This window comes from Hesperophylax consimilis, chromosome 15 (genome assembly GCF_061612785.1).
Source record: "Hesperophylax consimilis isolate HC1 chromosome 15, BYU_Hcon_1.0, whole genome shotgun sequence".
NCBI classification, from domain to species: domain Eukaryota; kingdom Metazoa; phylum Arthropoda; class Insecta; order Trichoptera; family Limnephilidae; genus Hesperophylax; species Hesperophylax consimilis.
In genome coordinates this window covers 34,397,601-34,410,819 of record NC_142850.1, presented here as the reverse complement: position 1 = coordinate 34,410,819, position 13,219 = coordinate 34,397,601, and the positions used below count along the sequence as shown (strand labels likewise).

The window sequence follows — 13,219 nt, the reverse complement described above, 5'->3', positions numbered from 1 at the left end:
TGGACTCCCAATCTTATCATGGGAAGATAATGTTGGAATTTTAAATACAATAACCGTTTAATGTTCTTGTTTTTAAGGCATAAAAAATATATTTTAAAACTTTTGTCATAATAATGTGAAATATTATTATCTAGATTAAATTAATTTATATCAGCCTGGCTTTTAATTTAGTTTAAGTATTGAAATAACTTGGATTGTTTTAAAAATGGTTACTAAATATAGATAATGCCGGATCTGGTTTGAGATTTTCACGAACAAAAGTTATTTTTATGTGATTAATTCTAATGTTTTTCTTAAAGCGCAGAATTCACACACCGATCTGTCCGCCGAGTCGATCCGTCGACGGCAACACACACACTCTCAGACATTATTAGAACGGCGAGAATCTCATACAGTCATCTTAATTTCTAGAAACTTTAAAATTCTCGAAGTTTCCGTAAATTGCGGGGAATTCAGTACTTGAGTACGTCATACAAATTCAATCAGATATTTAGATCTGAAATCTGGGATTTTTTTAACACAACCACTCTGCAGGACAACCGATTGCGAATGAGGATATGCTCGGCGAGCTGATCTGTCTGTCGCAGAAATACTGGACGGATGTGTCAACCGAGCATACTTTTAGGTTCTAGAGGAGTTTCCAGAAATTTATCACAGAATATTTTGAAATTTCCCCAGGTTGGCTTTAGATTTTAACTGTAATTGAAAATTTTCTAACTGGATTTTGTGATTTTTCCTTTTCCCTAAAAAATTTTTTGTCCTAGATGTAGGCAAATTTCCCTAGACTGTATGAGTTGCTCGTCGCTCGAATGTCCGAATGTGTGTGTATTCATGGGCGAATTCTGAGCCGAAACGGACGGATCCGCCGTGCAGGTCCGTGTGTGAATTCTGCGCTTTTGCCATCGTTTCGAACAGAGTTACAGTGTCCAACATATACCATTATCAGAATATGATGTATATAAGGATACATCTTCCCCGACAATGGACACTCTATCGCCTTCCGGAATGTTGGGTAAATAAGGAGGAAGCGCAACACGGCAGAAAAACCCAAAAAATTATTCACGGTAATAAAAAAAGCGGGTAATTAATCTATATCACACGGAGAAACCTTTTTTTTTCTTCTATTTATGGATTTCGATTTCGGGTCCTGCATTATTCACCTATCAATGATTTTTTAAAGAAACGCACATTTTATCCAAACATTCCAATTTTTTTATTTACGTCTTAAGTGTTATTTTCACAAGAATTCAAAAATTTCAAGTTCAACCGAAAACGATAATTTTAGCGTCTGAGATGATCTAACATAATTTATAATAATCAGAAAGCCAACTTCTGCAATATAGGATATGGCTAAATTGAAATACAAAAGCAGCCAATATGAGGAAGTTACAGTTAACATCAGCCAGAAACAGCTACAAGGTATCCCTAATTTATAAACCAAGTATTATTTATATACAAGTTTAGGCTATCGAGCGCCTACAAATTGAGTTGTCGGCAACCGCCGTTGCAGCGGATGACTCACCACGACTCGCGCTATCAGCGGCGCTCTATGTAGGTAGGAACTACGAGCTGTGCCGTGTAGTGCTAGTTGTTGGTCGTTGTGTGCGTGTCGTGCTGTATTGGCTCCGCTCGTGTGTGTGTGCACTTGCTGAGGATATCAATCGAAGAGTCGTAAGAAACAAATTAAAAAAATAAACTCTTGGTTTTAAACAGTTTTCATACAAATTGTTTAAAACGAAGTGTTTATTATTTTAATCAAAATGATACCACAAAAAAATTATGTAGTATTTGAAGAAAGAAAAACATTTTGATTCGTGTCTTTTTTATAATTATTACTGCACGGCTTCGTCTGAGAGAAAACCGTTTGATAAATATGAAACCAAAATATTTATTTAAATTTTTTATGTGTCCTAACTGCTCCTAGTCGTCTGGAGCCATTGAAACTATGGCATCCTCAATCAGAGTATGTTTTGTGGCTGAAGTTAGTGGGGAGGGGAAGAATATGGAAAAAAATAAGGGGGGAGTACCAAGCTATTCAGATTTGGTGACAAAAAAAGGTTAAATCCATTTGAAGCAATGTTTAAATTCTGAATGGTGGTCTTACACCAGGGCGATACTGAGAGTACCTTCTATTCTGAAATAATTCTGATTTTTGACAGATTTGTAGATATTTCAAAGGATTTAATGAAACAGGAGGTGCAAGTTGAAAAAGTATTGCAATTTTATTGAATGTTTTTGCTGTTTCAAACAATCAAATTTAATTTGATTTTTTCAAGTTCTGTTTTAATTTCAGTTTTGTCAAGCAACTAACCTATAATGATATAATAACAGAACTTGAATAGGATTTTCACAGAACCCGGAAATGAACGTTGAAATTTGATGAATTGTTCAAATTCTCCGAAACAACCCGTCCTAAATTTATGAGATATAATATTTACGAAAACCTTGCGTGGAGGTCAATGGCGTAAAACATAATTTTATGTATAAAATACCGATGGTACGTATAAGATTTTTTACTTTTTGGCCAGATTCTAATATTTATAAGTTCTTATAATTTAATTTTGTAGTTGATGAAGACTGAGAAAAACGAATGAGCTTTTTAAAGAATTTTATTACTGTAGAATGTCCCCTAAGCATAAAAAAATAAGATTCTCTCTGATCACGAAATATTTTCATCATAAAATTTAAGCACCTCTGGGCTAGTTCACGCGATAGTGACTTTTGTAAGTTCGTTTCAGTCCAGATATTATATCCCTTCGGAAATAGAAAATGTGTCGCGTGCCTTAGGAAAAATCCAATACAGCCCTATTGAAATTTAAATAAATTTAGCGTGATCATAATACGATCGTTAAATTACGTAATTTAAACAAAAAATAGCTTAATGCAGCATTTTTAAACTTGGCTTTGTCATATTTATGTTAATAGTAAATTTATTGATCACTGTCAAGCATTTACCTGAAGCTAAATGAAGAGTTCATAGTTTCATTGAAAATTCATAGTTACATAACCTAAATTGATATTTTCGTCGGAAATCTGTTTTAGCCTGTCTTTGATTTGAATAGATCCATCTTTTACGGCCACACGGTACTATTCCTGTTACCAAATGACACGTTCCCGTAAAACTACTATCTTATTTTATATGCCGGTCAGACGTATAATATAAACAGATTTATAAAGACATAACATCAAGCTATCACTTACATAGATGCTCCCGTATAATTGAAAAATAAAAATAAAATATATATAATCAGAAAACCGTCAATTCACCCGGTCAAGGTTTGTAATTAACAGATAAATATTATTTTTATATAAAACGAAAAAAGTGAAGTGATAATAACCTTTTATAATACATTTGCATAATTCAATGTGTTTTTAATTTTATCTAAAGTGATAAATACAGTTGTTTACAAAAAACCATGGGCAAGCGATTTTATTGACTTTAGTTATGTTTGCATCCAAATTTTTTATATTTTTATTTGTCCGTTTGTAAAATCTGAATCTGGAAGAGTCTTTCATATAATTTCAAAAACATAATTTCATTTGGGGGTACGTTTAAAAATAGAGAATCTATTCGAAATTGTATGTAAAGTATATTGTATGACATTATTTTGTCTAGACCAGAGGGTTAAAATATGTTTTCTTTCTAAAATAACCAACGCTCGTCCTCGTCAGTATAAAGATTGTTGGGCAGCAGCTGGTCTCAAATAATGACACTCACTAATGAAGAGCTTTGATCGAAAAAATGGGAGTCTTATAAAAAATACGTAACATGAAAGATAATAAAAAAAACTAAACATTTACTGCAATTTAAATGTACGCAAGGGATGGCTATAAACAATGATATATTACTGTTACATGTTTTAATAATATTATTTTATGTTCATCAAGTTTTTTTTTGTGTAATTTTCGATAGCTTTCTAGATATATTCTGTTTTAAAATGCATGTAAAAGCCCGGCTGGACGTAAAACCAAATAAAATGAAAAATATATTGCACATTGGATTTTTGTTCACGCGTCTGTGATTCGACCTTCGATTTGCGACGCATGTTAAAGTCGCCTCAACGTCTTACAAATGAGCGCAGAGGTATAGAGTCTCGTCTCATTGTCCCAGCGAGTTGCCAATGCATGCAGTGTGTACATCATATTACTCGAGATGCATCATCGATGGAACATTTGGGCCGACGGGCGAGAGAGATCAATGCGTAATTTATGCAACGGAGTAGGAAGAGCGCGGGAACACGTATCCGAGTTTCCTCTGCGAGCGGCGAGAGGCTATTCAGAGGCGAGAGGAGTATTACTAGAGTAGCGGCTTCTATTTGTAACTTGGGACTTGGAATATACGCGTGTTATCTGATACAATAGGGCAGGTGTGCGGCGAGCGGCGGAGGCTATCCGAGTGTCCACTGTATGCAGTGCACACTGCAGTAGCTCAGGAGCAGCTGGCCCGTCCGCGTCAACACACTGACGACCACTGGTCGCGACTCCTAGCTAACTGCTTACACGCAATCTCTTATCAACTGTCAAAATATCAGTTTTTTCGCCCAATCAACAGCTGGGCACCACTATCTACAACGTTAGCCTCCTCGGGTGCGATGCCCCGCTCGCCTCGTAGCCCTCCCCGTTGCTCGCTGGTTGACGATGCACGCGAGCTGCGAGCTGTACGTTGAATCGTCGAATGTGTCTTGGCTTGTATTTTTATCGCTTATATTTTATTCGTTTATAAATGCCGGTGACGAGCGCGCGCTAGCCTTACGTCATCATTTGTAAATATACTTTTAGGCGCGGAGATTCTTAACCTCAACTGCTAATCGCGGCCGTTCTTCGCCCGGACAGCAAGCACATCACAACACTTGTTGTCATTGTTTCGCTTTCATTTTTAATGTGCTCCTAATTGACAGTAAAGTTCTAATATAGTGCAAACGGATAGTTCCTTCCTCATCCTCACAATGACGAGAAGAAACCAGGTGTCACAACAACTGTGCGCGGTGTTTCCCAAGGGGAAAAGTGCTCTACTTTACACTAATGGTTTTCCCACCAATTCAAATCGGTCGGTGAGGAGTGAAGACGTCACTGTGCTAAACAAATAAATACGTAAATCACAAATAATATCAGTAATAACGAAAAGTCTAATATTAAACGCGAATTATTACTAGTGAATGTTTTCAAAGCTACTTACGAATATAAATTAATACATCATAATATTATGGAGAATATCGACAATTCAAAATAAACAAAATCAAGAAGAAGAATCATTCACGGATGAGGAAAGCATTAAATACAGAAATCTGCACACCTTCTTTCAAAGAAAGCATCATCTGGGTTATGCAATTATTAACAGCGATGGTTTTTGAAAACGCTTATCCCGAATGCTCGAAAGACTGTAGCGAACGACATCGCTGATCGATAGCGAAGCATTACAATCAAGAGCGATCGAAAATAAAAACGAAAACAATCTGTTATCTATGAAACCAAGTACAAAATATCACTAGTAATCACTGCAGCAAATCCAAGGTAATTGGAATTTTGTTTATGGTTTACACCCAATGGAAGTTGCTCTAAGACCACCAGAAAGCAGCATCTGTACAGCAATTCCATCCTTGGTTCCTGGCAGCATCAGGTTGCTATAATAGTGCTCAGCGCTCGCATCACGGGTATTCCCGCAACAGCCGTGGATTTCAAACAGCCATTTTTGGGTACGTAACCAGCTACACTATAACCAATAACAGCTTGGTGTCATAATTGTTGCATAAACTGATGGTAAATTTGATCTATTAATTTTTTTTACAGATAAATGAAAATATTGTTGGTAAACCAACTGTGAAAATATTACATGGATCATAATTATGAGCTCTTCCCTGGTGATCGTTCGATCATAAGATATTAATTTTCGTTCTGTCAAGTTACAAAATAATCGAATATATCCAGGGTTTGTTATATTGTTAAAATGAAGATTGAGAAATAAACTTTATCATTGTTGAAATGACATGTATCATACCTTCCTTTGATATGCTTGGTGTAACTCTAAGTGATCAGCTCAGGCACGGGGGCTCCATCGAAGAGTCAGGTTAGCCTCTTAGAAGCAGGGTGTACTGTACAGGGGGGCCCGCAGATACTGCAGATAGTACACACCTGCTGACCCTGTACATTTCGTAAATGCGCCCCAATTTTCCGAACTGGAGCCCCAACATACTTTAAAAAAACCATTAAGGCGAAGCTTAATGCCAAATCACTATTTTGATTAATCTTTATACCGAATTGGTGTACATTATGAATACCAAAAAATATGATTTAGATAAATTGAAGGTTTTCTTATCGTTTCGCTTGAGTAGAATACTAATAAAAATATAAATTACTCAATAAAAAATATAAATGTAAACTACAAAAAAATATATTTTTTCACAATTTAAAAAAACCACTTTAAAAAATACAATATTATGGCTCAGATTATTTGTAACAGTTTCACTTGATTAACTTTTTTGCTTTCTAAAAAAATTATTTACAAAATAAATAAAAACCAGTTTTATGCTTGAAATTGAAAGTTTCTAGACTCCGTTTGTCAAGCGATTTTAATGCCTATTACCTACAATATAACGTATACCAAGAATATACACATGTTTGGCTTGTAGCTTCCTCTTGACTCTATGCAGAAACTGGTGGTCAGTTTGAAAGATTCCCCTGTCAACAAACGAAATTCAATCTTTAGAGCAAATTAATGTGGGAATGCTGTCCTTGCTTTACCGGTATTTCAATGGAAGATGCTCCAATTAATTAGCTTCATTGATCCCTTCGGCGCCAGTGCATAGTAGGGAAACACGCTAAACACGCGCCCAAGATTTTGTACACGGCTTACATTTCTCACATGAGAATGGGTCGTTTCTACAACTCGTTCTTGAGTTCAACAGCTCGACTTGCATGAACGATTTTCAGGCCTCTGTGTTCCTCCCTCCTATAATGTGGGTCTATAGATCCTCCACATATCATCCACAAAGATGGAATATGCTCTAAGGGACAGACAACTAGGTGAATAAAATTGATAGGGTTGGAATGTTTTCTTGGTTGACACACCAGTTCTTGGATTGCATCGTCCCACACAGTTGGTATTAAAAAATGTTTGTCAACGTTTTATTTAATACATAAATCTTATGCGTAATGTCCAAACCATTGGAAATTACCTTACTGTGGTAATATTTGGTGTGATAAATGTGATAAAAATTTTAACAATTTGTAATTTTGTGTTTTCACTTAGTAAATAAGAAATGTATTACTTCATTCCGCTTGGAATTAATAAGTTGACAGGTTTTAATAAATGATATCTATAATATTGAATAATTTATTCCTCTAACCGCTATCGGCTATCGACAGAATCCCATGATTATTTTCTCTGTCCAAAGAGGGTACAAATGGAACGTTGGACCATCCCTGGTTGGCCTCTGCTTCACGTAAATTAGGTTACTAGAAAATCTGTTACTTTGGAGCAAACTTTGATAGAATACTGAAGACCGTTTAGTTATTTAAAAAACGCTCTGAATATTTCGAATAACTAAGGCTCCGTAGTAAGCGTTCAACAAGAAGAAGAAGATGGTTTCAAAGGGAAATATGTAAACACGAATGTTGGAGGGAGCGCGCAAATATTAAAAAACTTAATAAAAATAGAAAATTTTGAATATATTTAATAAAACATGTTTATAAAAGAGCAAAAATCTCTCAACAAATTACAAGTTGCATTTAAAGACACGTTGTAATTTTTTTTCATACCTGTAACATATTATAGACATGGCACGACCAAGTGAATCAGATACTTGAGTAGGGCCATGTCAAGAGTCAGAATAATAGAAGAGTATGTGTGAGACGATGTATGAATGTGAATGAGGCAAGGAGTGTGTGCCAATCGAGACAAAAATAATATCTACTTTTTTTTTCATGGTTACCTTGTAGAATAATCTTCCCTCTTGACCATAATCAATATCAATCACCGTCTACTAATAAACCCTGAAACATTCCATATTTCTTCCCAAAGAATCAACTTAACCTTTTCCCAACCTTGTGCGAATGTGTCGACTATTTGAGTTGACATTTAGTGACAGAACTTAACATTTCTTTAATCTTATTTTATCCTGACTTTACTTGACCAAAAGGTTATTATCTTTTGTTTTTTGTTATTGTTGATTTACACACATGCTGTCTTACTAGTAAACGTGGTGTAAATTTTATATTATTGATTGTTGTGTTCCCACAAACAGTTCTCTAACTCGGCGTGGAAGGAGATTTTAAATAATTGGTTCTTTGTGTTAAATTAGGGATTTATTAATACTTCGCGTATTACAATGGTGACTCGATAGCCGAGCTAACTAGGAGCCGGGAAAATGAGATCTGAAAACTTGTCTGGAAGCATTCTAACTGATCCTGACGACTACTGGCTACTAGCTGCCATCTTGCGGACTTCCAAGCAAGCTCTATGCACTGCCCTCTATGAGTGCATCTGTGAAGCTCTTAGCTAACTTACTTTCCAACATTGATAAACAACCGTGTATGTTAAAACCTTACTACTGTAGAAACATGAACCCAGGCACCATTGCTAAGTCGCCAAAAGTAACAAAACACTTAGGGAGACCTATGGCAGAGGTGTTGGTTATCCAATAAATGGTTCATATAAATAAAAATTACAGTAATAACAGCTTCAAGCCTGTGACAGACCACGACATAAGCGCGCTATATTTACGTGGCTTTGCCTATTTCAGCATATCGCTCACCATACATTCTCATTGGCGAGCGATATACTGAAATAGACCAAGCCATGATGCGTATAGCGTAATGTGTCGCCTACCTCACCCATTTTTAAATATATTCTAAGAACACTAATTTTTAAAAAAATCTGCTTTATTTGAAAAAGTTTCTGAATCAATCAATAAAAAAGGGCAACTTTTTGTGTGTTGTGAAAGAATAAAAAAAATTGGTACCTTGTTAGGTTAGGATAGGTTAGGTTAGGTAACCCGAAAATGAACGTTGAAATTTGATGAATTGTTCAAATTCTCCGAAACAACCCGTCATAAGAGTGAAAAACACAGCTTTATAGTCTTAAATCGAAAAATAGTCAAGTATTAAAATCATAAAAAATTACAGGAATTTGGAACGACGCAAATTATCTCTGCGTGTACCTACATTTTTTTTATTATAGCGACTATGTAAACATTGTACATACAAAATATGATATTAAATATATGTAAAGTAAATTGTATTTCTTAGTCCTCCTCACTAGGGTGACCTGTGCTGAGGGGTTCATAATAAGGTTTTTCATTTCTGTTTTATTATTTTTCAATGTCGTTTTAATGTTTTTTTCAGTGTTTTTTCATTAATCTCTTTCAGCCAGATTTTTATTCTCGATTTGTAATCATTCAAATTTTCCATTCAATTTATATCAGGGGGAAGGATTTTGTGGAGTTTCGTCGCAAAATAAATATAGTTATATTATTTTAGGTTAACGCAATCTTGCAGATAATATTTGCACATTCATAAAATTCCATAAACATAAATAAAAATATTCTGAAAAATAGCTACAGAAACGAATCATCCCGTTAAAAACAAAGAATTTCTACTATAATACATCTATTTTTAAATATATATAAATCGAAAGATTCAATCCTCAGTCAAACATTTTTTTTAAGTTTAGAAAGACAGCTTAAAAATCACAGCAACCAAAAAAATAAATATATATATTTATGTTGTATAAGTTAATAAAAAAATGTTTTGGTTTGACTGAGAATTGAACCTTACTCCCCAGGGACAAGAAACTTTTTCCTTCCTTTAAAACTAAAAAAAAGGTTTGACTAAGGATTGAATGTTCCTCCCCAGGGATTAACAACTGACCCAAATCCTGGTTGGGCAGGACCGATATTTATTTCTTATGATAATTGCTGTAATATCATCTGATTTCAGAAATATGCCAACAAAAGTCGATAGAATACATATTCACCAATAACATCATGCATATTCAACTATGCGTGCAACTAGAATTGGCTCTACATTGAACTTTGTGGCGGTACATACTAAAACTTCTTTTGGTCAAAGAAATTATTTATATCAGTCATCACTTATTTTTAATATTCTCTCAAATATTTAAAAAGTTAATTAAGATGTTTATATTAACAGACGACTGTCTTAAAATTATTTCATCCTTGTCCTTTCTTAAATAATAATATTTTATATAAGTTCCATTTGCTGAAAACTGTATGTCACCCTAGTTATCTTTATTATCTACTTGTTTCATCTTGGGAATAATGATTAAGGCGATGCCATACGTAGTAATGCAAAATCATGTGTTTTTGGCTTGAAACTTTGGTCGTCTAGAAATGTTTCAGATGCTTTAATTAAATACTGCAAGTAGAATACATCTTGGCCTTTGAAATAATCGAGTATTTTTTAGATAAGTCCTTTTATAAGCCCAGAAAAAAATAATGTAAAGGCCTATGAAAACTGCTTTAAAGTTAAAAATCTCCTACTTACGAACCCATTTTCGGTTATGATTTTATTGTATGTGGCAAATTAAGTTATTTATAAAATGATCGAAAAAAAAAATATTTATGCCTGAACATCCACAAAATAAAATAAAAGGCACTTTTTGGCCACGTTTTTTCTTGCATAAATCAAAACAGGCGGATGGTGTTAAGCGAGAATTTAAACCTTATCGCCATCTACGTAAGGGTTGTTATTGATAGCGGCTCAATTTAAAATATTACACGACGTAGTGCATCGCCTTAATAAGTAGTTATGCTTCAAATATTGTTACAATATACTATCAAATTACCCATCTGGTAACTCATCAAATAATATTTTTTTCTTTATTTTTGAAATATTTTGTGTTTGTATGTGGTATTACTATATGTTTGTGATTACTCTATGTTTGCTTCACTCAAATGAAAATTATTATCCTCGATACAGGCTTAGTCCTAGTGAGGTTGATCTTTTTGAGAAAAAGTGGGTGTGTCAAGCCTACGCAAGACAGAAGTGAAACTTCTAGTATTCCTCTCTCTCTATTTTCATTTCATCATCTCTATTTTCTCTCTTAGGTTAGTTTGAAAATTAGAGGTTAAATAATTCAACGACGAAGCATGGATTTGCTTTTTCTAATATTTTCTTATAGATGAATGACGTTCGATTAATGTATAGTTCCAAAAATTTTCAATTTATTCACAAGTATACAATATTACATAAATAACAATATTACAATTAAAAATTACAAAGAAATTACAATGACAATTTACCAATCATGTGCCATTTTCATTGTCAATTTCATGAATATCATTTCCTAATGTCGTGATAATTGGGTTATGGTAACTAAAGTGCGAGATATATACATGAGCACTTAAATCCTTAATGAATCGTGCAAAAACTGCATCGATTGTTGTCCCGTGTCGGGAGAGAACGTTCGTGAGCGGCTCCCCCACCTCAACAAGCGCATATGGTGAGAGAGGGACAGTGAACGGTGAGCGGTGGTGGGGGTACCCGCATTTTCGTGTCGATCCTGACTCGGTTTTACTCCGTCCCAGAAAATTCATTACGCGCCTAAAGAAGTTTCACTTCAAAAACTTGATTTATGTATATCGAGATACAATAAATAAATAAATATTCACCAATGCTATCTGACTAGTTTCAGTTTGATCGGATGTTGCGAAGTGGGTTAATTTCCACTTCCATGATTTGAATTCATTCATTAACGAAAAAAAAATCGAAATTCAAATACATGTTTTGTAAATTCACTTTTACTTAAGCAATGCAACTAACACCAAATGAATGCACCATACGAATTACAGAGTACCTAGATTTAAAAGAATGCATGCTTTAAGTAAAACAACTGCGCAAACTGCAAACAGTTTTATTTTTTATTCACTTTATCATGACTCACTTCAGTTGACAGAAAATTTGGTTTTATTCGGTTTTTATATATACAAGTACATACTGCCTAGTACCTGGTACATAGGCTGCAGAAACGACTGCCATTATTTTATTTTAATTTTTTATATAGTGTTCCCTCCAAGAAAACCAAAATAAAATGCATTAAAAGTTACTCAAGCGTTTATTTAAGAATATAAATTCATGTCTCATTGAATAAAAATCTAAAGCGATTTAAAATCATTTCTACCGTTGAATTTCACTCGCCGCCAAATGGTCTAAAAACGACGCATTATTTAATTGTTTGTTAGTTTGGAATGTTTTCGGAACAAATACATTCCTTTCTTGAAAAACACCGTCAGCTTGGAACGGCGTTTTGGCATCGGTGTGTGGAGCAAAAAGAAGGTCCTTTCTAACGGTTTTGAAAAGAATCAATGGAAAATTATGGACTTAAGGACCTCCAGGAGAATTTCATTGGAATACAAAAGACACTTCGTTACAAAGAAGGACTGAAATGTCTTTTTGTACAAAAAACAACTAGAAGGACGAACACAAATGCAAGATGCAGAAATTCTGCGCTGAATAAAATAAAATATGGAATAAATTGAAAGTGATTTTATGCAATCAGAATGCGCGGTGCGTTTCGATTTTTATCGTATGGAGAAAAAATTAAAGCGTTTATAAAAGGGTCCAACTAGTAACTCATGTCTTTTGTGTTCCTTTTCTGTTGATATAATAAATGTAGGGTGAATAATTACGCAGTAATGCAAAATCATGCGTTTTGGTTTGAAAATTTGATTGCTTAGAAATATCTCAGATGTTTTAGTTAAAAATTGCGAGAAGAATAAATTTAATAGCATTTGAAATAATAGAACATTTTTTTAGTAAATTTTATTATAAGCTCCAAAAAAACAAAAAGTATAAGGCCTCTAAAACCTGTTAAAAATTTCAAAATCTCCTACTTACGAACACCTTTTCGGTTATGATTTTATTGTATAGTGTGGTAAACAAAGTACTTTAGAAAATGATGGTAAAATATTTAAATATTTGTGCCTGAACTACGCAAAATAAAATAAAACACTTTTTAGCGTTGTTTTTTCTTGCATAAACCTTATCGCCATCTACATAAGGTGTGTTATTGTTAGCGGCCCGATTCCAAATCTTAAACGGTACATCGCCTTTAACAAAAAACCTTATGGAATTCAAGGGAAGATTTTTAAAATTATATTTATTCATTTTACTGCGAATAATCTAGATGTACATATCATTGGAATACCAATTACAATTGAAAATCATGTTAGTTACATATGTACAGTTCCCATCGCCAATTAGT

General features: G+C 34.1%; 1 protein-coding gene across 3 annotated transcripts in view; it reads left to right on the top strand.

The window, feature by feature from the left end:
- The first annotated feature begins 1,640 nt into the window (after positions 1 to 1,640).
- puc (dual specificity phosphatase puckered) overlaps positions 1,641 to 13,219 on the top strand; it is a 172,304-nt gene continuing 160,725 nt past the window's right edge. Inside the window, exon 1 of one of the 3 annotated variants that reach the window (XM_089640521.1) lies at positions 1,641 to 1,671. The gene's annotated coding sequence lies outside the window, so the exon portion shown is untranslated. Of the gene's footprint in view, positions 1,672 to 4,438; positions 5,694 to 13,219 lie in introns of those variants that run through there. The other 2 variants (XM_089640520.1, XM_089640519.1) reach the window with 2 other exon arrangements.